The sequence below is a fragment of the Saccostrea cucullata genome, unplaced genomic scaffold (genome assembly GCF_032062105.1).
Source record: "Saccostrea cucullata isolate Sc308-1 unplaced genomic scaffold, CSIRO_AGI_Scuc_v1 ctg15999, whole genome shotgun sequence".
In the NCBI taxonomy this organism is placed as follows: Eukaryota; Metazoa; Mollusca; class Bivalvia; order Ostreida; family Ostreidae; genus Saccostrea; species Saccostrea cuccullata.
Window position 1 is genome coordinate 17,833 of NW_026929458.1, and position 22,007 is coordinate 39,839.

Consider the following 22,007-nt stretch of genomic DNA (forward strand, 5'->3'; position numbering starts at 1 on the left):
GCAAAAATTTTGGGGGCCATTTCAATTCATGAGCTAAACTGAAAAAAAAAAACGGCCTCTGTTTACACAGTCGTTGGAAAACGCATACAGGTAATACACTCAGGGGCGAAGGTAACATCCTGTGTATATAGGTAGTATACACAAGCCAGCTCTTTCCCGCGGGGCTTCTCACCCCCTTTTGGAAAATTTTTCCACCCCACACCAAATTTACCTGAGGAAAACCGTACGGTTAAAAACCTCGGCCTTTAAGCAGTTGGGAATTGAAACTTTTCAACAGCAATAAATAGAATAATGATTTTTGATTAAGTCTCTTTATGTTCTTAGTGTAGTCTACTTGCACACTGTATTTGGAGTAGCATTTTGAGAGTATTTAACAGAAATTTCTATTTTTAGTAACCATGGCAACACCATTCAGTGAAATGAAAAACTGATACAGAATTATGTATCTTAGTGTAGTCTACTTGTGTGCTAAGTTATATTGAAATCAGACCATAAACTGTAGGAGGTGTAGCATTTTGAAAGAATTTCACAGAAATTTCTATTTTTAGTAACCACGGCAACACCGTTCATCGAAATCAAAAACCGATAAACAGAATTATGTATCTTAGTGTAGTCTACTTGTGTGCCAAGTTATATTGAAATCAGACCAAAACTGTAGGAGGAGTAGCATTTTGAAAGAATTTCACAGAAATTTCTATTTTTAGTAACCACGGCAACACCGTTCATCGAAATAAAAAACCGATAAACAAAATTTTTATTTTAGTGTAGTCTCTTTTGTCCCAAAGGGTTATATTGAAATCAGACCAAAACTGTAGGAGGAGTAGCATTTTGAAAGAATTTCACAGAAATTTCTATTTTTAGTAACCACGGCAACAACGTTCATCGGAATAAAAAACTGATACACAGAATTATGTATTTTAAGTGTATTACTTGTGTGCCAAGTTATATTGAAATCAGACCAAAACTGTAGGAGGTGTAGTATTTTGAAAGAATAACACAGAAATTTCTATTTTTAGTAACCACGGCAACACCGTTCATCGAAATCAAAAACCAATAAACAGAAATATGTATCTTAGAGTAGTCTACTTGTGTGCCAAGTTATATTGAAATCAGACCAAAACTGTAGGAGGAGTAGCATTTTGAAAGAATTTCAAAGAAATTTCTATTTTTAGTAACCACGGCAACACCGTTCGTCGAAATCAAAAACCGATAAACAGAATTATGTATCTTAGTGTAGTCTACTTGTGTGCCAAATTATATTGAAAAAATCAGACCAAAACTGTAGGAGGAGTAGCATTTTGAAAGAATTTCACAGAAATTTCTATTTTTTTTTAACCACGGCAACACCGTTCATCGAAATCAAAAACCGATACACAGAATTATGTATCTTAGTGTAGTCTCTTGTGTGCCAAGTTATATTGAAATCAACCAAAACTGTAGGAGGAGTAGCATTTTGAAAGAAATTCACAGAAATTTCTATTTTTAGTAACCACGGCAACACCGTTCATCAAAATCAAAAACCGATACACAGAATTATGTATCTTAGTGTAGTCTACTTGTGTGCCAAGTTATATTGAAATCAGACCAAAACTGTAGGAGGAGTAGCTTTTTTGAAAGAAATTCACAGAAATTTCTATTTTTAGTAACCACGGCAACACCGTTCATCAAAATCAAAAACCGATACACAGAATTATGTATCTTAGTGTAGTCTACTTGTGTGCCAAGTTATATTAAAATCAGACCAAAACTGTAGGAGGAGTAGCATTTTGAAAAATTGTTTACAGACAGACGGACAGACAGACGGAGGGACGGGACGCATTACTATCGCTAAGCTCTTCTGGTCTCTGACCAGTAGAGCTAAAAACACAAGTCGATGCTTCGTTTAATAATTTGTTATAACGATCCAAACTTGGTGTTTACTACACAATGGCGTGGACAGTTCAAGGTCCAGTTTCTAACTGAAGATCATGTATGAAACACCCATTTTATAACAATGATGAAATACACAATTAAAATGAAGAGTTACTCTAAACAGGTGGACATAATTAAAGAATTTGAATAATAATTAACAAGTTCACTCAGGCACAGGTGGCATAAAATGTCTTGCGGTCACGGTCTTTAATTATGTTTTACTTAGCACTATCAAAAAACGAAATCCGTTCATTTCACACGGTCACACAATTTCGACGTACTGATTACTCTGAATCTGCCCGTTTTTTTTGATTACCATACGTTATGCACAAGGCAGATAACATGGGGGGATCTGAGTTTAAATTCACAATCTTTGTTCGTACTATCTAGAGATTGATCACCTGTAACCTCGCTATGGAGTGTAGGTGCTGGCGACGTCGTACTTGGTTCCAGTGGGCCCCCGGGGCGGAGGCGAGGATGCAGACTTTTACTTCAAATAATCTTCCATACACGTTTTAAACGTCTCCTCGATCGTCGGCATGATCTTTGACATGCATTTCTGAAAAAATGGTACTAACGTCTTCGCTTCTCGTCTCTGACGTTGTCCTTGTTGTAGGTGGATCCTGACGGGGGTTTGGTAAGATCCTCTTCGTTTTGGTCTTGATGCCAAACCTAAAAAAATTCATAGCCATAAATAAGGTGGTAATTAAAATAACTGTAACGAGCCCCCACCAATCAGCGTTTACTGAAATTTAATTTCATATATGGTTATAAATCATATCTTTTGTTTACTATTGATAAATAAAGTATTATTTATATAAATATATTTGTGTACATGTACTGTACATATTTTGCCACAATTGGCCGAAGCCGTGTGGATGAATCATATAAAAGCACGAAATGCTAGAGCAGTGTGATATCAAATCATAAAATAAAATATATATCACCACTATATGCCGAAGCTGTATGGTTGAATCATACGAGTATATAACCACTATCCGCCGAAGCAGTGTGGTAATAAATCATGATCATATACATATAAAAAAAAAATATTGCCGAAGCAGAATGGTTCAATCATATAAAAAACCCAATCTGCCGGAAACAGTGTGGTGAACTAATTTATAGTTCATATATTGGCATTGGCCACCAATTGTGGTGCCTCTATTTGAAGCATAAATAAAAGTTGTTATGCCAAATAATTAAGCAGTTAGAACATGAAGATTTAGACCAAAAGAAATGACTCCTAAAAATTTGGTTTTTCGTCATACAGAAATAGGTAGCCAAAAAAGCTTTTACCTTCCAGGTCAAATAAAAAAAATATTTTGGGAAACCCCCGGAAAATTGGAATTTACCCTTGGACACGAACTTCTCTGTAACGAAAAAAATTGAATTGTAAACATTGCTAATATGCTTAACAAAAGGTGCAAAAATATGGACGATTCATGAAATTAATATGTAATATAAACCATAAAATTTTTATACTGCTTATAAAATTAATTATTGTTTTCATGATGATCATGAAAATAAAAGTTAAAGAACTTTAAAATGTTAACTAGAACACATCATATGTATTTTGCGCCTGTGTACCCGAGAAGCCCCTGTCTTCAAGGGTATTAGTGATCCCTGGATAACAGAAGGAGAATTACCCCAATTTGTCTTAAGAGTTTGCCCGTCCAAGATTATTTAAATGGACTCCGTCACATAAAAAGTTATTTCCCGCTACAGATAAAACCCTTCAGTTTCCAAAAGTGCATGTCATCTTGTGTTGGTTAATTTTAAAAAGCGGTTGCCTGATCCACTCGACCAGTGTATTCCGAAGGGCTGAAATTTTTTGTTCGAAATTTCCCGGGGGAAAAAAACTCAAAATCACCACGCTTTTGAGGGTTTAAGTTCCCTTAAATGTGACACAAAAGAAACCAGTCTCATTACGATACAGTCAATGTCCTCGGAGGAAAACTAAATCGTTTCCCTTTCCCAAATTCCCAAAAGACATGCTGTGGTCGCTTATCTCTAACCGCGGCAGTGATAGCGCGGGTGTGTGCGCGATTGCCAATTTTATCCGCCACTAATACCATTGAATTCAAACAAACCCAAGTTTCTTATATTAAACGTTTCAGCGGGAGGTTTACCATTCAAAAAGTTTCCAAATCTGTGTAAATGTGAATCACCAACAAAAAGAATATGCATCTCGGCGATTGTATTTTAAAGATGCGCTGTGGATATCAGGTTACAGCGATGTGCAAACTAGAAGACGAAGTAACGCTATTCGCCTTATGACATTAATAGGCTCTGAATCGAACAAATTACCTGTTTAAACGTTCTGTAAGACACAATCCTTATTAAAAAATCTCCTTTACGGAACAATTCCATAAACAAGAGGCCCACGGGCCTTATAGGTCACCTGAGCATTATGCAACAATTTTTCCCAAATTTAATTTGATTCATGTTTTAAACCAGATGCTATATGACATTCACAATTTTGAAAGAGGCACCACTGATCATCATAACAATACACTTAGCAGTTGCTTAGCTTGGGTTCTGAATACCCATATGCAGGGTAGGGGAACAAAAATGCATTCCAACTAACCAGTTCTGCCCCCAACACTGTGACATAAACCCCTGACCCTAGGTCCACAGATTGTAAATTTTAAAAAAGCACCCTTAATATCAAAAAATAAATGTTTTATAAATACAAAAAAGCCCGATTTCAATAATAAATTCATTTTCAGTATATAAGTAGAGCCCCCCCCCCCACCCCTTCCCCCCTGGGGCTTTGAAATTCACAATTTTTAAAATTTGGGCCCTTGCTCATCATAACTAAAAAGGTAGTTCATCTGCTTTATACCCCCGAGACAGAGATTTAATGTATTTTCATTATATAATCAATTGAGCCCTGCCCCTCTAACACCAGAACCCCTGACTCTGGGGCCATAAAATTCATAATTTTTTAAAAAAGGCATTCTTGCTCTTAAATTTTACTTTGTTTATTTAATTCCTAGGAGCAAAGAAGAAGATTTTCAAAGAACCCCTGTATTTTCCATATATAATAATAGAGCCCTGCCCTAACACCAGAAACCCTGACCCTGGGCCCCTAAAATTCAAAATTTTGGTAAAAGCACTCTTGCTTATCATAACTATGCACTTATTTGTTTTTTAATACCTAGGAGCAGAGAAGAAGATTTTTAAAAAATTCATGTATTTTTACTACATATAATCTATAGAGCCCCGCCCTAACGCCAGAACCCTTGAGCCATAAAATTCACAATTTTTTGAGGCACTCTTGCTCATCATAACTATGCACTTAGTTGGTTTATTTAATACCTAGGAGCAGGGGTTTGAAGATTTTCAAAGAATTCATGTATTTTCACTATATAATCAATAGAGCCCCCCCCCCCCCTAACACCAGAACCCTTGACCCTGGGGCCATAAAATTCACAATTTTGGTAGAGGCACTCATGCTCATCATAACTATACACTTAGTTAGTATATTTAATACCCAGGGGCAGAGAAAAAGATTTTCAAAGAAATCATGTATTTTCACTATATATAATCAATAGAGCCCCGCCCTAGCACCAGAACCCCTGACCCTGGGGCCATAAAATTCACAATTTTGGTAGAGGCACTCATGCTCATCATAACTATGCACTTAGTTAGTATATTTAATACCCAGGGGCAGAGAAAAAGATTTTCAAAGAAATCAGGTATTTTCACTATATATAATCAATAGAGCCCCGCCCTAACACCCAGAACCCCTGACCCTGGGGATATGAAATTCACAATTTTGGTAGAGGCACTCTTGCTCATTAACTTTTATTTTGTTGGTAAGAAGATTTTCCCAAAAGGGAAAATGCATTTTCACTATATACTTATTTAGCCCCGCCCTAGCACTAGAACCCCTGACCCCCGGGCCATGAATTTTACAATTTTGGTAAAGGACTCAATGCTGTTTTCAATCATGCAAACAGTTTGACTGCTTGATTTCAGGAGTAAAGAAGAAGATTTTTTAAAAATTGCATTAATTTTAGTGGTTTTGGCCCCACCCCTCCCCCCCCAGGGATCATGAAATTCACAATTTTTGTTCCCCCTTTACCCATAAATGCTTTGTGCCAAATTTGGTTAAAATTTGGGTTTAATTGGTTCGGAAGGGAACTTTAAAATGTTCAAATGTTAACACACGACGGACAAAGACGGACGAAAACGGATAGCAATAGGTCACCTGAGTTTACACCTGAGTTTAGGTGACCTAAAAATAAGCTATTGGGATATTTTCCTGTTTCTTTTAATTTAAATAATGAATGCAGCCAATGTTTACAAATAAAATAACCAAAGCACATGCGCATGGAAAATTCCACTGGGGGGCTTTTGCAGAGCAGTAGCTGAATCTATTAATAGCTATACTGCGTATAAAACTAAAAATGAACACACAGTGCAACCACCAGAAACCATTTATATACATAAATGTGTTTTGAAATTTTTTGTATGTAGTGTAGTATCTTCCCCTTTTTCCCCTGGTACGACTTACTGTCTGTATTACGTAGATGGCGGGATAGTCGCACTCCCCTCTTCTACACCTGGATGCCAGGGGACCAGTGTCTGGGACAGCAGCGGAGCGGGGAAATCAAACCCGGGGCCAAAAACCCACTGTGATTGTTTTTGTATATATGTTGGATGTTAAATAAATATATTGTAAAGCACACCCCCCCAGACGGATACTTTACTGGCGCCCAACGTGGTTTTGGGATTTACCGTACTGCTGTGGGGGTTTTTTAGGCATCGGTTTAAACCGCCATTTTTGGTGCTGCTAGGTACGTGAGAGCACATGTTGATTTCTCATGTATTTTTCTTGAATCGACTTTTGGAATTGATTTGTAAATATTGACTGTGATTTCACTTGATTATTTGTGACATTTTTTGGGATATGTCTGTTGAGGAGGCCGTGTCGGCTTTAGGTCTGGACGCGCGCCGGGTATCAATAGTGTCATGCAGTCGGACAAAATTTAACCCCCGTATTTCGTGTAGTGTGTATGGTACTCCCGGGGGAGGGGGTTTTTCACCATATGTTTATAACGGGAAAAGGGAACATTTTGCCTCCCGTCCCCCCTTTGCTCAGTAATGTCAGGCCAAAGGGAGGGGGGTTGCCCCCGGGGGGTCCCTCTACACCTAGGCCCGGCCTGCATTTGGGCATCCCCCGTGGGGAGGGTAGTGGGGTTTTCATGGTATGTCAAGGAGAAAAGTTTGGTTTCCCCCGCCCCAATGTAGCTCACCAGGGATGATGACCAGTGATTCCCTGGAGTCCTCTTAGGTAGGCTGTGTTGGTGTGGCTCACCTGGCAGCACTGTGAGTTGTAGCCCACCTAGGTATGAATGCAGTGAGGTTCCCTTGAGTTTAGGTTTAGAACATCAGTATTCTGTAGGTCATGTGCTCTCAGCTAGCAGCCAACCTTTTTGGGGACACAGCTAACCTGGGGGACATGGGAGTTAGACCAAGCTTTGGTGAGGGTTCCCCCCTCGCTTGACCCCGCCCCTCCGCCACATACACTGTTTACCAATCAACAGCCTGTGAGGCCTGCACCGCTCACTTCTGTGTATGATCTGAGGCCTGTTGACACTTTAGGGCTCACCTTTGGGAAACCCCTTTTTCTGTACAAACCCAGCCTAGACCCGCGGACTTTAGTGTGTCCCCCGCTTCCCCGGGGATGATTTTGCAACCCCGGACCTCAATGCCACACACTACCTTTGTCCGAGACTTGGTGAATACTGGGGGTGGACTGCCCAACCAACCCCCACTGCCCGATCACACCCAATCCCCATGGTACAGAGGTGAGGAATTTTCAAACCCCACACCTAGTATGACTATGCCCAGTGAATCACAGCATCATAGAGTCCCCATATCGTCGAATTGTAGTCCTGCCTATCTCGATACCCCAACCTGCCATTTTGGAAGGGAGGGGGAGAGGATAACACATTGCCCTGGTACAGCCCCCAAACTGGGACACTATGCTGTGGGGCCCCTTTCCCCGGCCCCCGGATAGCAGCTTTAATACACCTGCAAAGAACACCAGTAGGGCAGCTGCTGGGAGTAAGCCAAGGTATAAGGACCTTAGGTATGATGGTTAAAACCAGCTGGAAGGCATTTTTGCAATAGTTTGTGAGGTTGTCTCGCAGTCAGCTGTGGACCAAAGGGGGAGCAGCATGACCAGTTCTGTTTTTCCCCCTTTAAGGGGCAGCAAGCGAGTATTATACCCTGCTGTTAGAAACCAGTAACCAGCTCCGCCTAGGTGAGATCTTGCAGAGATTTGAGAAGCGGGTTTTTGGGTCCTCTGCCCCCCATCTCACTCTCAAATTAACTTCCAGTCTACCAGCCAGAACCCCGGGGAGTCACTTCATCAGTGGGCCGACAGAGTCCTGACTTTGGCGACACGAGCCTTCCCCCGTGTGCCAGATGTGCACCTTTGCGCTTCCTCGGCTATGCTATGGAGCTGAGGACAGAGATGCTGGATTTACGCACTTGACGGGGATCCCCCGGGCAGTGGAGGGGGCCGGGGGAGCGGTGGTTTTCCCCTGGGGCAAGGCCTAAGCCATCAAGGGAAGTAAAAAATGGATTCTGCTAGGAGATGAAGCAGACTGATCCCGGGGGGGTAAAAGTTGTTGCTGTGAGGGGCTCCCTAGCCCTCCGGAGCAGGATAGAGAAACTCGAGGAGTTGATTAGGTAGAGGGAAGCTGCCCACTTCAGAAACATCAGAGGAGTGGTACCCCGTCACCCAGATGGACGGAGCGGGACCGGAAGTCTGTTGTATGTTTCAGGTGTGGAGAGGTGGGGTACTTCCGTAGAGATTGCCCTACCCGAGCTGCAGGGAAGACGGTGGCTACTGACGGGCAAAGGGGCGGGACCAGTATGGGAGGACCCCCGTTGAGAGTTCCCCAGGTCAGATTCCAAGGAGTTGGGGATCTGTGTTCCCCCCCTCCTGTGGGGGGCCCGGGAAAACGCCGCAGGGTGAAAGATCAATTTGGGATGCCACCATCACCGGAGCTTTGCTTGGCTGAGGAGGAAGTGGGGACTCCCCACTCCACTCTGGAGCCACTTGGACCAGCCATGGTTGGTGATGAACCCCAAGACCTGGGGAGGATGGACCCATGTGGTGTTGATCTGATGTCGCCTGCAGGGATGGCCTATCCCAGGTCACCCGTGGCAGTGGGATTGAAGGAGCCCTCTATACCCAGTCAGCGGTTATGCGGATCTAAAGGTTTTATGGTTGGCCTGTGCGTGCAAGGTATGGAGGTTACAGCAGTAGTGGATACAGGGGCTGAGGTCAGCGTGTTGTCGACTAGAGTGTATAATCAGCTGGAGCCTAAGCCCCCAATTCTGGAATATGTCACCATAGACAGGCCGGAGAAAATGCCGAGTTAGAAGGGTTTATTGTGGGGCCTGTCACTGTGTGTATTGGCCAGCAGGAGCATGAGATGGAACTCTATGTCGCCCCGTTGCAGGACTCGATGCTGCTAGGCATGGATTTTCTCCGTGCCCGGAAAGCCCAGCTGGACTTTGGGCAAGGGACCCTTACTCTGGGGGATGAGGCCATAAAGGTGGAGGTTTAGGAGGTCTGGTGGTATTCCCGAGGAAGGCGTAGTCTTGACAGGAGGGACCCAAATTGAGGCAGACCTGTGTATGTCTGTTCCCCCTTTAGTGAGGGACATTGGTATTGTGGCGCCTCTGATCCATCCTGGAAGTACACTGGGTAGACCAAGCCTGGAAGTAAAGATGGCGGAGGAGTCCCTCTTAGACTTTGGCTATTGAGGATATTGGTGTTGAACCACTATCTCCAGGACCAGCCCAACCTTCTTTTAAAAGAGGCGGCCTATGGTCATGTTTCTTGGGGTTTGCCGACTTGCGTGGGCAGGGGCCCAACCCCAAAGGTGGAAGTAACCAAAGACCATGTTGCAGAAATGGGGACATCCCCATATGATTCAGGCAGTCCCTGGTCATCTGATGATTCGACACCAGAGGAGAAAAGTACTTCTCCCCTTGTACAGACCCAGGCAGAGGCGTGGGCGACGCCGGAGGGCAAATTTGCCCTCCAGAGCCTGATGGTGTAAGTGTTGTCAGTTTTTAAATTGTTAGTGGGCCTGGTGACCTTGGCCCACTCGGTAAATGTTAAACGGGAGTTGGAGGTAATCTGGGAATTATCCCGGACATACCACCTGGTAAATTTGTGTTAATCCTTGTGTTGGTTTTGACTGTAGCTTGCTCCGGCACTTGTTATTCTTGGGCAGTTAGCCCGGGAGGGCGTTAATAGCGCCCCCAAAGTTGGAGATGGTTTCCGGGCCCTCCCCTTTTCCCCCTGGTAGACTCCAGAGAGAAAAAGGGGGGAGGTGTTTGTGGATATCCCATGGTACGACTTACTGTCTGTATTACGTCAGATGGCGGGATAGTCGCCCTCCCCTTTTTCCTACACCTGGATCCAGGGAACCGGGGTGTCTGGGACAGCAGCGGAGCGGGTAGTCGACCCGGGCAAGAACCCACTGTGATTGTCTTTGTATATATGTTGGATGTTAAATAAATATATTGTATAGCACACCCCCTAGACGGATACTTTAGTATGATGGTCTGCTGATAACAGGATTGAGAAATAATTTATTTGGTTTAATTGACTTCTGATGTAGGCCTTTATCAAAAACTTTTAGCATGTTGCTACACTGATCAATCTGCAATATACTGTAAACCGGGTTATTTTTGCCTTTTGAAATTGTGGGAAAAGTTTTGCCCTGCATGTTTTAAATTCCCCCGTCATAGTTCTGTGTAAGAAATTATGCTGTTTAATTAAAATTTGCCCCGTTTTAAATTCGCCCAATCGGGGAAGGGGAAAAGGGGCGAAAATTTCCCCGTATACAGTAAACTACCATCAAAAATTTTGTTATAAACATTGATACCAAATTTTCAAGCCAATGGTAAGAAAAGAAACCAAAGTTAACTTACGCTTACACTCACCGTATAATTAGACTTGGCTGCTTAGCATCTGATGTTTTATCTGTATATACTTAAATGAACATTCAAAATAAACAAAGTTGACACCATAAATTTTTGTATTACAATGTAAAATTTCCTTTTTGCAAACCAATACCCTCAGTCTTAAATAGCAGATGGGGGAATAGTTGAAAAATTCACAATAATATCCCCTCAGACCCGCCACAGACATTGATATGATGCCCTTCCATACCCCCTATAAAACCATAGTAACTGTATGCTCTACCACAGAAACGACAAGACTGAATAATTGGGATAATTGTTGTGGTTGTTTTACTTTTCATTTATACCACGATTATCTTGTTTCACCCCTCTTGACCATGAAAGGTAAAAAATTTAATGGATTGGAGTTGAGATTCAGATTTCTCATTCGACCGGCATATATCTATGCAAAAATAAAGGTCTAAATTTTTCTCCTGTTAAAAAAAAAATTTCGGGTATGGTTATCTCGAATTATCCCTTACCATTTCATTCTCAATATCCCCATGCAACATGCATGTTTTCAGTAGTGTACGCTAATCTGCGATATGTGCATCGATATGTTCAGACTGTTTCTGTTTCTACAGTTATATATATGACGTTTGTTTTACCAACACAGTAAGTGTCAAGTGCATTATAAACTTATTCCCTTATTCATTAAATACTTCTGACACCATGTTTCACGAAGTAACGATTCATAAAAAGATATAGCTAAGAAATAACAAGCATCAATTTGGCATGGCTTTCACTTTGTATTGATTGAAAGATATGGAAATAACAAAAGATTCAATATCAAAAACATTTGTGTATCGAATCAACTGAGATATATAAATGCCGTATGCAGGTGATGAAGGTATATTACTGCATAGGTAAGGGAAGTTGACATAGAAAAGTTCAAGTCATCACGTTTATTACAGAGCTTGGTTGTGAGATTACCATTAACGTCTTTATCAAGTAAAATATCCGAGTATGAAACAGATGTGTCAGACTCTATGGTGTATTTTATCAAGCTCACCGGGATATATCGTATCGACATAGGAATGGAAATTACCATTCTTAATTGACAATACGTTGTGATTATCAAAATGTTAGTTTAAGGCCACAGCAAGTGTTTTCTTCTTTTAAAAACAAAAATAATTTGTCTCTAGTTTTTATAAAGGTTGTAAAGCCGGTTACCGCGGTATGTGTATAATGTTCGAATCATCAGTTTTAGTTCTCGAAATTAGTAATAAGTCAAACTTAGAAAGGAAAACTCTGGATAATTAAGACTTGTTTGAGTCCATATACATTTAAGGTAGGTTCTTTTTCATTGTTTATTTGCTTATATCTCTTATATATTTAGACGTAAGATATAAAAGATCATATTTCTCTTTTTTCATAGAATTATACGACTTTAAATAGATATAGTAAAATGAGTTTTTCAAATTAGGAACTTTTTTTTTGGGGAAATGGTGGCGTATGACAATTTCTTCTTTTCTGATTCTCAAAATTATTGTAGAACAATGAATTTAGTCGCAGTTTTTACACAATCAAAAATGGAAAATTTTCAAATGTTCGTTATGTTAATGATAAGGGACTAAAGTTTTAAAATGCATCAATTAAATATATTTCCAAACAAACCACAATTATATTTGGTTTTATAGTTTCCAATTTAAGTCAGATATAAGCCAAAATGATAGAAAGAGTTTTTACTTCTTACTAAACGGTCAATTTTTTTTGTTTTTGTATCATTTGTATCTCTATATGACTTCATTTCCATAAGAAAAAATTAGAAAATTTTAAATATAGGACACATATAAATATAACTAATATATCCTAAAAATTTAAGAAAAATAAGAAAATTGGATTAACCAAAATCCATTTTGTTAAACTATTTGTTTAATTTGGCAATAACATCTTATAGACCGTATATTGTAACATCTTTTTATGCAAAACTTTTAAAAAAAAGGGACCGTATTGCATGATTGGAAGGAGTTTTTTTTCATTCTTAATGTTCAGTGAGAAAACAATGACCTAGTTTCTAATGGGTCAAAACTAATCTAACTGATACCATCACTTTGTGATATTGTCTTCTTGATTCAGTGAAAATTTGAATAATTTTTAAAATACACGAAATACAATTTTGTGAGAGAAGAATCCTACGTTAAAGAAAGAAATTTCAGGGGGTTATCCCTGTCCGTTTGTTCTGCGATTTTCCTTTACATAGTCATGGATAAATCTCGGGCTGTCGTTTACATGTCGGTTTTAAATTGTTCCTCGAATATTTCATTAGAAAAAAGGTCAAAAGCATGACTCTGTTTTTAGAAACCTCATAAGCTGAATTTCAATATTTCTATTCTTAGTGAGGATCCCAAAATCGCATTTTTTTTTTGAAAGCTTAAAAGTCAAAACATTTACACGGTCCAAAATCATATAAACATTTGTCAAGATAAGCATCCCAAATGGATACTTGTAGTAATATATACACTATCAAATGCTTGTTTTACCTCCTTACAAATAGAGATTAACAAAAGATGTGCATCCTTCAAATTCGTTTTGCAGTCCTCCAAAACAGGTTGTCCATATGGTCAATGATAGTCATTGTAACAGAGTCAAAATATCTTAATATTAAAAAATATTAAGTTTTAATGAACGAAAGGTAGTGAAGAAGTAGAGAACAAATACTTTTAAGTTATCATTTGAAAAAGAAAATAATATTGTCTAAGTAGAATGAAGAGATTTATTGTCTCATGTGAATTATAAGTAGACTAAGGGTTGAAGGAAATTGTTGTACTTCGACGACTGTCCTCGTTATAAAGCGGCATATGACAATTAGCCGCGGCCAAAAAATAGCCGTAAAGAGGTTGCGCTATCTGTAACCTTCAATAGGGGGCACTAACACGGAATAAAAGATGGACAAACCCCTCTTCAACTTTATAGATGGACTTTTCTAGCGGAAAAAATCCCTTTGTGGTGTAACATAACCAAAAAACAAACGAAGACAGAATGCAATGTAAATTAATAGCTTTAACAACATGAAATAATACAAAAATCTAACCACATTTGTGATATTTGAAAAATAAAATAAATCCACTAATTGCAGCCCCGGTTCCTACGGCCTCCTGCATCAGAAAATTTACTCCAATGCATTTTTGTTTTTTAATTGGAAACATTGCAATAATTGCTTGCCTGTATTTCCACAAAACCACAATGGGATCCTGCATTTTGGCATCTCGAAATTTAACACTTGCACCGGTGGCGGTGGAAATAGATTTTTTTTATCAAACAAAGTTGATTTTTCCCCATTATCTTGTCATTTTGCCCCCATATTGAGAGAAGAACGTGTCTAAACATTTTTTGTCAAATTTTCTTTATTCTGCAAGTTTTTCACTCTCCCATGAATATGAACAGGACACGCAACCATCTTTGTCTTCTTCGCTGCCTAGGTACGCATTTGGCAGCGAAGGACTTAATCCTGACTTTTTCTCCTGAGACAATCCTGCTCATTTTCAGGGGCTTCTGTCTCCTATCAATATCTGTAAAGGAAATTAAACCTGCGAAATAAATTAATAATAAAACCATTTGCATAGTACGCATTCTTTGTTTAACAACCACATTCTTCTTGTATTTCGTAAGAACTTATTCATTGGTTGTAATGTACTGTCTGCCAAATTAAAACCGTGTCAAACACTGATGCATATGTCATTACTTGTAATTTTTTTAAACTTTCATTTTATATTTTAATGCATATGAACTGACGCTATAACCATATTATTTATCGTACATTTTCTTAAAGGAATAATAAAGGTCAAATCAACAAAATTTTTTTTTAGTCTTAATCAATACCTAGGTTTTCCTTACGTATAATGTTGACAAAAATTTAAAATTTTATGGTTTAAAACACATAACTAAAGCCAATATATCCCAGTAATGTGTGTAAATAAAAGCAATCTGGTTCACCTAACTGTTATATACATGCGTATAAATTCATATTTTTGATAAAGACAATTTTTTAAATTTTTAGATGTACTTATGATTTAGGTATTGTTTAAATATTATAATTGATGTACTGGGAATTTGTAATTGTAATTGAAAATTAATTGTTTTATTTGATTTTCAGAAAGAGCACTGCTGCACGTGTTTGTAATTTCTCAAACTTGACATTTTTTTCTCTCCATCCCACGGTATCGATGCCATTAGCTCATAATTGTTATCAGGTTTATGGTAAGATTTTAGACTGGTGTTTTTTTTGAATTTGTTATGCTTACTCTTTTTTTTTCCTGTGTTATAAATTAATGTCATTGAGTTTTCCCCCAAACTTTTCTACTGTCTTTTAACTTGTTTCATTGGTTCATTTATGAAATGTGGGAGGAGTTGTCAAAGATGAGACGTGCCTGAGTTTTTTTTTGTAATTCACTCTCACTTTAGGAATTTTTGTGTAAAAATGTGAATTTTGATTTTGTACTTTTGGACTTGAATAAATTCTAAACTTTAACCAGGAATTATCATTTCAAAACAATATAATTATTACATGGTGGAGAATCTAAATTTTTGGATTTTTGGATAACATCTTCGAACATTTTGGATTAAGTTCACCTTATTATAGACTATTACTGAAAATGTCAGGAAACTTTGGACATAAACCAGCTCAACATCACTCACCATCATGGGATTAATTGATTCTCAAAGTTTAACCAGTTTATAGTGTTGTGGAAATTCATAAGAAAAATGTAAAACCAGTTTTCGAAGAGCTACAATCCATACTTCCTGAACTCCTCTGCTCGTCGTGTTTGGTATGCATGTCCCCTGTCCACGTACTTTTCGTTTCATTCCGTGGATGAGGATTTCCAGCAGGACCATGCATGGAAAATCTACCAATGGACCAGGCTCCGGCTTCAAAACTTTCTCCGTTCTTAAAGATGACTATCCAACCATTTGCTAAATTTCTGTGCCCCATATGGTCGATATGTTGCCCCCCCTATCCTCGCACTTTTCGTTTCTTTTTTCCTGGATGAGGATTTAAAAGCAGGATCGTGCAACTTGTACCAATGGACCCGGCAACGAAACGTTCTCTTTTTTTTAAAAGTTACTATCTATTCCAATCATCTTCTAGACCTCCATATGAGGACTATGATGTTCGGAAGTGTTTCGTTACCTATAGGGCTACCTCTGATACTGAAGTTAACCGAGTCCAGAAGATTTTTGGGCGAAGTCACGAGCCACAGGGAGTCAAGAGATGGCGTTACCTGCAGAGGTTTCTTATATATGTAACATCCCTTTTCGCCATGTCAAAGTTAGTGAAGCTGTTCCATCGCGTTTTATTGACTGTTCAAGATTTCTTTATGTTTAAAAGCACTGATTTTGAGATGTACATATGTTAATGCATGCGGCAAGGTAGTTATTTTAGTACTTTTCACATAGACCTGTATATTCCTTACAGTTGCATGAAAGTAGTTTTTTTTTCATTAAGATTTGCAATGTCGATGTGCTATTGGTGTGTTTTGTTTTAAATATCATTATAATTATGCACAGGTACGAGTGTGTCCATTTTGCTAATTTTATTTAACTGCAAGAGCTTAGTACACTTTTCTCATAGTGCTAATTTCTAATGGGTATTGGTCACAATTTGAGCTACCAATGTGAAGTAGCTGTTGTGAGAGATAGTTTGTATACTTCTGAGGCGTAATGATGCCTGGAGTTGATACGTTTTTTTATCATGATGTCATATATCGTTTCTTTTGCAACTTTGTTATAATGTACAGCTTGAAAGTAAGCGCCAGTACGGTAACAAAGTTATGAATGTTGCATAAAGCGATGACATGCTTGATATGAGGCATGATCCCTTTTTGTAAATATATTTTATAACTTTGTTTGATACTTTTGATCTGTATTAATTTACAGTGTTTCATATGTATGTATGTTTATGTAATTACGGATGTTTTATTCCACAAGTATTACAGCTTACACATATTGTTGAAAACGGTAGAAATTGAGGGTAGGAATTACTAGTATGCAATATTTGTGACATACATCGTGTAACATGAAAATTTTTTCGTTGGTTTGATATAGTAATTGCTTTTCTAACCAAGGGGTTTTATTCCGACAGGGTTATACCTTATGCAATTCTGTATAGTAGTAGTATGCAGTATTTGTGACATACATTGTGTAATATGAAAATTTTGTGTTGATTTGATATATTAATTGCTTTTTCTAATCAAGGATGTTTTTTTCCCTCAGGGTTATATCTTATGCAATTTCGTAATTGAATATTGTTTTATCTTTATTTGAAAGTGGTATGATTTATTCTAACCGAGGATGTGTGATTCCATACATGTTATACTTTGAACAACCATATTCGAGAATTTGTTGTTTACAGTTTTTTTACTATGCATTGCAGCGCAAGTTATGAGTTCTTATGATGCACTCTGATTTGAATATTATGTTTGTATGAATGTGAGAATGTTTGATGGTACCAAAGTATACATGCTTCGAAAAAACATTTTATTCACTTCTGATTTCATTACTAGAATGTATTTTTCTTCTTGTACATGTATTATATTTTCTTCATTATCATTTTGTATAACATTTCTTTTGTGTGCGTATTTTATATTGTCTTTTTTCGTTAAATGTTTAAAATTGTATGCCAATTTTTTTTTAGGGGGGGGTGTTTTATACATGCTATAAATTCATATTTTTGATAAAGACAATTTGTTAGTTTCTTTTTGATGTACTTATGATTTAGGTATTGTTTAAATATTATAATTGATGTACTGGGAATTTGTAATTGTAACTGAAAATTAATTGTTTTATTTGATCTTCAGAAAAAGCACTGCTGCACGTGTTTGTAATTTCTCAAACTTGACATCTCTCTCTCCCTCCCCCGGTATCGATGCCATTAGCTCATAATTGTTATCAGGTTTATGGTCAGATCTTAGACTGGTGTTTCTTTGAATTTGTTATGCTTACTCAAATTGTTTCCTGTGTTATAAATTAATGTCATTGAGCTTTTCCCAAACTTTTCTACTGTCTTTTAACTTGTTTCATTGGTTCATTTATGAAATGTGGGAGGAGTTGTCAAAGATGAGACGTGCCTGAGTTTGTTTGTAATTCACTCTCACTTTAGGAATTTTTGTGTAAAAATGTGAATTTTGATTTTGTACTTTTGGACTTGAATAAAATTTTAAATTTTTTAAACCCGGAATTATCATTTCAAAACAATATAATTATTACATAATTAAGCATCGTAGCCAGTTTTGAGGATGCTTCGTAGTGCGCACGCTGCTGATAACGAAGATTACCGAAAGTCTGCAGGCATGGAATCCGATGCACAAAAAAGTAAGTTTTTAAAATTTTTTTTAATGAAGCATTGTACAAAAGCATCTTATTTGTATTTTGACAGAAGATATTCTTTTTAATAATCATTCAGGGAAGCGGTAAATGGAATTAGATGCTAATTACTCTAAGAACATGCTTGGGTTCGTTGGGAGGCCCGGGGGGGATTCTCGTTCGCGGCACCGCGTCATACCTAAGACGTAAACAAAGGTAGTGACTGTTCCTTCGCCAAGCGCTCGGCACTAGAAGTGAAAGTCACGGGTCTTTCGGATATGACCTTAAAAAAAGGTCCCCTGTTTACGGTAGGGGCTGGCACGATAAAAAACTCTCACTGCTCAATTGCCCTGAGTGCCGAGTATAGGTCTAAATTTGAAGCCCTTCACCGGCATCGGTGACGTCTCCATATGAGTGAAAAATTCTCAAGAGGGACGATAAACAATATACAATCAATCAATCTAAGAACATGAGCCTAACGTTTTCTCGGACTTTTAAAGGGCCCCTAAGGGGCAACCGAAAAAAAAAAATTTCGATAACTTGATCTATATTAGTATAATTATCTATGAATAATCAAAGAAATTTTTTCACCAATTATTTGAATACCGTATATTATCACTGCATAAAAAGATTTTAAAAGAATTTTGAATAAGATGCAACACTGAACTTCATAAAATATGAAGTACACTCTAGCTCTAACTTTTCCATGTTTGGTCCTACATGTATATAAGTACAATTTACGTTAAATATATTGAACATCTATTAAAATACTATCACATAGCATAGCAATCCTGTTTTATAATATTTATCACAATTTAAATTGAATATCAAATAGGAAACTGTATCAGCATGGCTATGGTAATGTACTGTGCAGAACATAAAAAAAATGATATGCATGGTCACTCATTGATGTTGTAGACTTCTGAAGAGGAACATATAAGTGATGAGAATGTAAATAGAGTGGTAAGAGGACGAGGAGGGCACAGTCAGAGAAGAGTAAGGAGAGCTGGGAGCATGACCAGAGGTAGAGGTAGAGGGCTGACCCGTGGACGTCGAGGCCGTGGTGGTCGAGTTTAGACCCCTAACAGAGCTGACATAGCAGCAACTGCCAGAGTAGAAAGAACCACAGAACTGAAGGCAAGAATTTATATTACTGATGTCAGTGTAAACATATTATTAACGTAGCAAATTTAATCAGTAAATAAAATTTTAGATTACATTATGATATGATTGTGGGTTTAATTCCAGGAGCGCATTAGTAATCTCTCTGAAGAGAATGTGCGGGAGTTGCTTTTTGATATATCGCAAAGAATCCAGCTTTTGTTTTTGGCATCCTTAGGCAAAGCAGGACTAGAAAGCATCAAGGATATCACCCATCACCGACCAGGGAAGTCCAGACTGGTGTTCCTGCAGGAACTGCAAAGAGATGCCGACTGAAGCAGAACGGCTATTTTGGGGGCAGCTGCCAGAAAACTGCTTTTCTAGGATCAGAGTTAGTTGCTTCTCAATATTATAATGTGTTGTTAACAAAATACTTATCTAAAATTTCATCTAATATTTAAATTTATATATAATCCTTGATATTAACCTCATGCTCAATAACATGGTACATGTATATAAAATCTTGATCAGTTTTAATTATGCTTTCAGGATTTTGATCTTGTGGTGTTGACGAGTTAATCTTCCACGTTCCAGGACATATAGGCAGGATGTCCTTGCAGTTCCAAATGACAATGACTGGAACAGAGGAAACCGTCATACTGTCTACAGGCAATACATCCTCTGGCAGTATGGTCGGCTTGGTGCTGGGAATCGGCGAGTGATTCCAAGCTGTTGTGTGTGGAGGATCAGGGATACTTTTCCTGATCCTTTTGGACAATATACAGGGTTTGTGCATGGCCCACTTTCATAACAGTCCCTTCCATCTTTAGAGTACATTATGGAAAAAAAGTAAAAGATAAATAAGATTTCAATTCAGAACAATCTTGTAATTTCAGCTTTTGGCTTCTGTACAAAAATAATTAATTCATTCAGGTTTTGAAATAAACATTTAGGCAATGTGATAAATGAACTTTTGAGTTTGAATTACTGTTTGTTATCACAATATTTTCATGAAAATTTGACAGTCTTTTGATAAATAAATATATTGAATGTGCAATTTATAGTTGGTAAGGAATATTATCATATGATCCCTATTACCCACCCGGGCGATAGAAAATTCCGAAGAGTGGGCAGTTATTTTGGTATTCTTGTTATGATATTTATAAATGTCATAATTTAAACTTCAAACTATATAACCTCCTGCTTTTCAAGCGGGGAATATAAAATTCTTTTTGAAAAAAAAAATTCAAAGAACCACTAAAGCATTGTCTAACTTTACTTTCAGTGAAGATAATCCACCCAAATTATACTAATTAAATGATTCATTTTCCACTGAGAAATTGGATAATAGGCAAGTTTCATTTTTACTTTCTTGAAATTTTGGCAGACTTTTGATACGATTCTAGATTATTGTAATCACTATGCAGGGGGCCCTTATTTCCTGATAATTGAAAAAAACCTAGGGGGCGCTTATAGTGGCAGGGGCGCTTAATAGGGATTTTATGATGTATCACATGACCTTGTATCTAGTATGCTTGAAATCACTGCATTCTACACAAATAAATATATTTTCAAGAGTCCCATTAATAGTCGAATGTTTTGTCTGGATCTTCAAATCGAGACTTCCTCTCCTTCACAAGCTGTGCAGTTGGGGGAGGAGGAATGCGGGCCAGAGTTTTCGATATTCTTCTTGGATCATCTGCTTCCAAGACAACATTGCCACTCATTCCTTCATCATTTAATCTTCTTTTGACGATCTTTTCCACTAGAGATTGTATGTAACTATAAGTTTTATCCCCCTTCAATTCATGGACAGACCATATCCCAGTTTTTTTGTTAAAAGACCTCTGATACCTGTAATAGTTTTATAAACCTCCGTTTCATTGTAAAATACTGTGATATGTAGTGCAAGCTTCTCCCCAAAAAAAATGTCATCATTTAAAATATTGCATGGAGATTCCAAATTACATAAGCATTGGATACAGACCTAACACTTCCATCCTTGTTGATCTTTATCTCCCTCTCTGCGTGACCATTGTGATCTAAGGCTGCAAAAGATTCCGTGCCCTGTATGTGGGTGGACTGTAGGAAAATCTTTTTGAGGCGTACACCAGTATCGAATTTTGAAAGTTTTCAAGCTCAGCAGTACTCCTAAGTATGAAAAAGATCTTTTATGTAGATTGAACAATGCATTCACAAAAGTTTGAACACTATACATGTACATACATATCTGATATCAAACATGTTTTACCTGCAGTTTAAATAGTAGTGGATCTGATTCAGTCGTCTCTTATCCATGACAACATAGCGCAGGGCATTGTGAGCAGGGGAATTCTTTTCCAGCCACCCTTTGGTTCTTTCCTCAGTCAGGGGACCATGTTGACATGCATTTATTCCACTGTCATTGAAGGGTAAAATCCATTCATGCTCATCAGTGACATGATGAAGTAGTCCAAACCATACACCCTAAAAATGATTGGTAAAATATTAAAAGAATTAAATATAAGTAGCAGTGGCTACTTATTCTTTACCAAGTTTAGAAAATACTTACTATGAAAGTTTCATATGTATCACTAACTTGTGCTGCATACCAAAAATGATTCATGATGTCTTTCGTCCAAGGCAGCAATTCCTTTTTCCACTCTTTTGAACTGAGATAAAAAAAAAAAAAAAATTTTTCTGAAATAATT

At 37.9% G+C, this 22,007-nt stretch overlaps 2 pseudogenes; one reads left to right on the forward strand and one right to left on the reverse strand.

Annotated features, from left to right (window-relative positions):
* Nucleotides 1–18,149: 18,149 nt before the first annotated feature.
* Nucleotides 18,150–20,128, forward strand: LOC134280915 (uncharacterized; annotated as a pseudogene).
* A 760-nt stretch (nt 20,129–20,888) lies between these two features.
* LOC134280916 (uncharacterized) lies at nt 20,889–21,946 on the reverse strand (annotated as a pseudogene).
* Between the last annotated feature and the right edge of the window lie 61 nt (nt 21,947–22,007).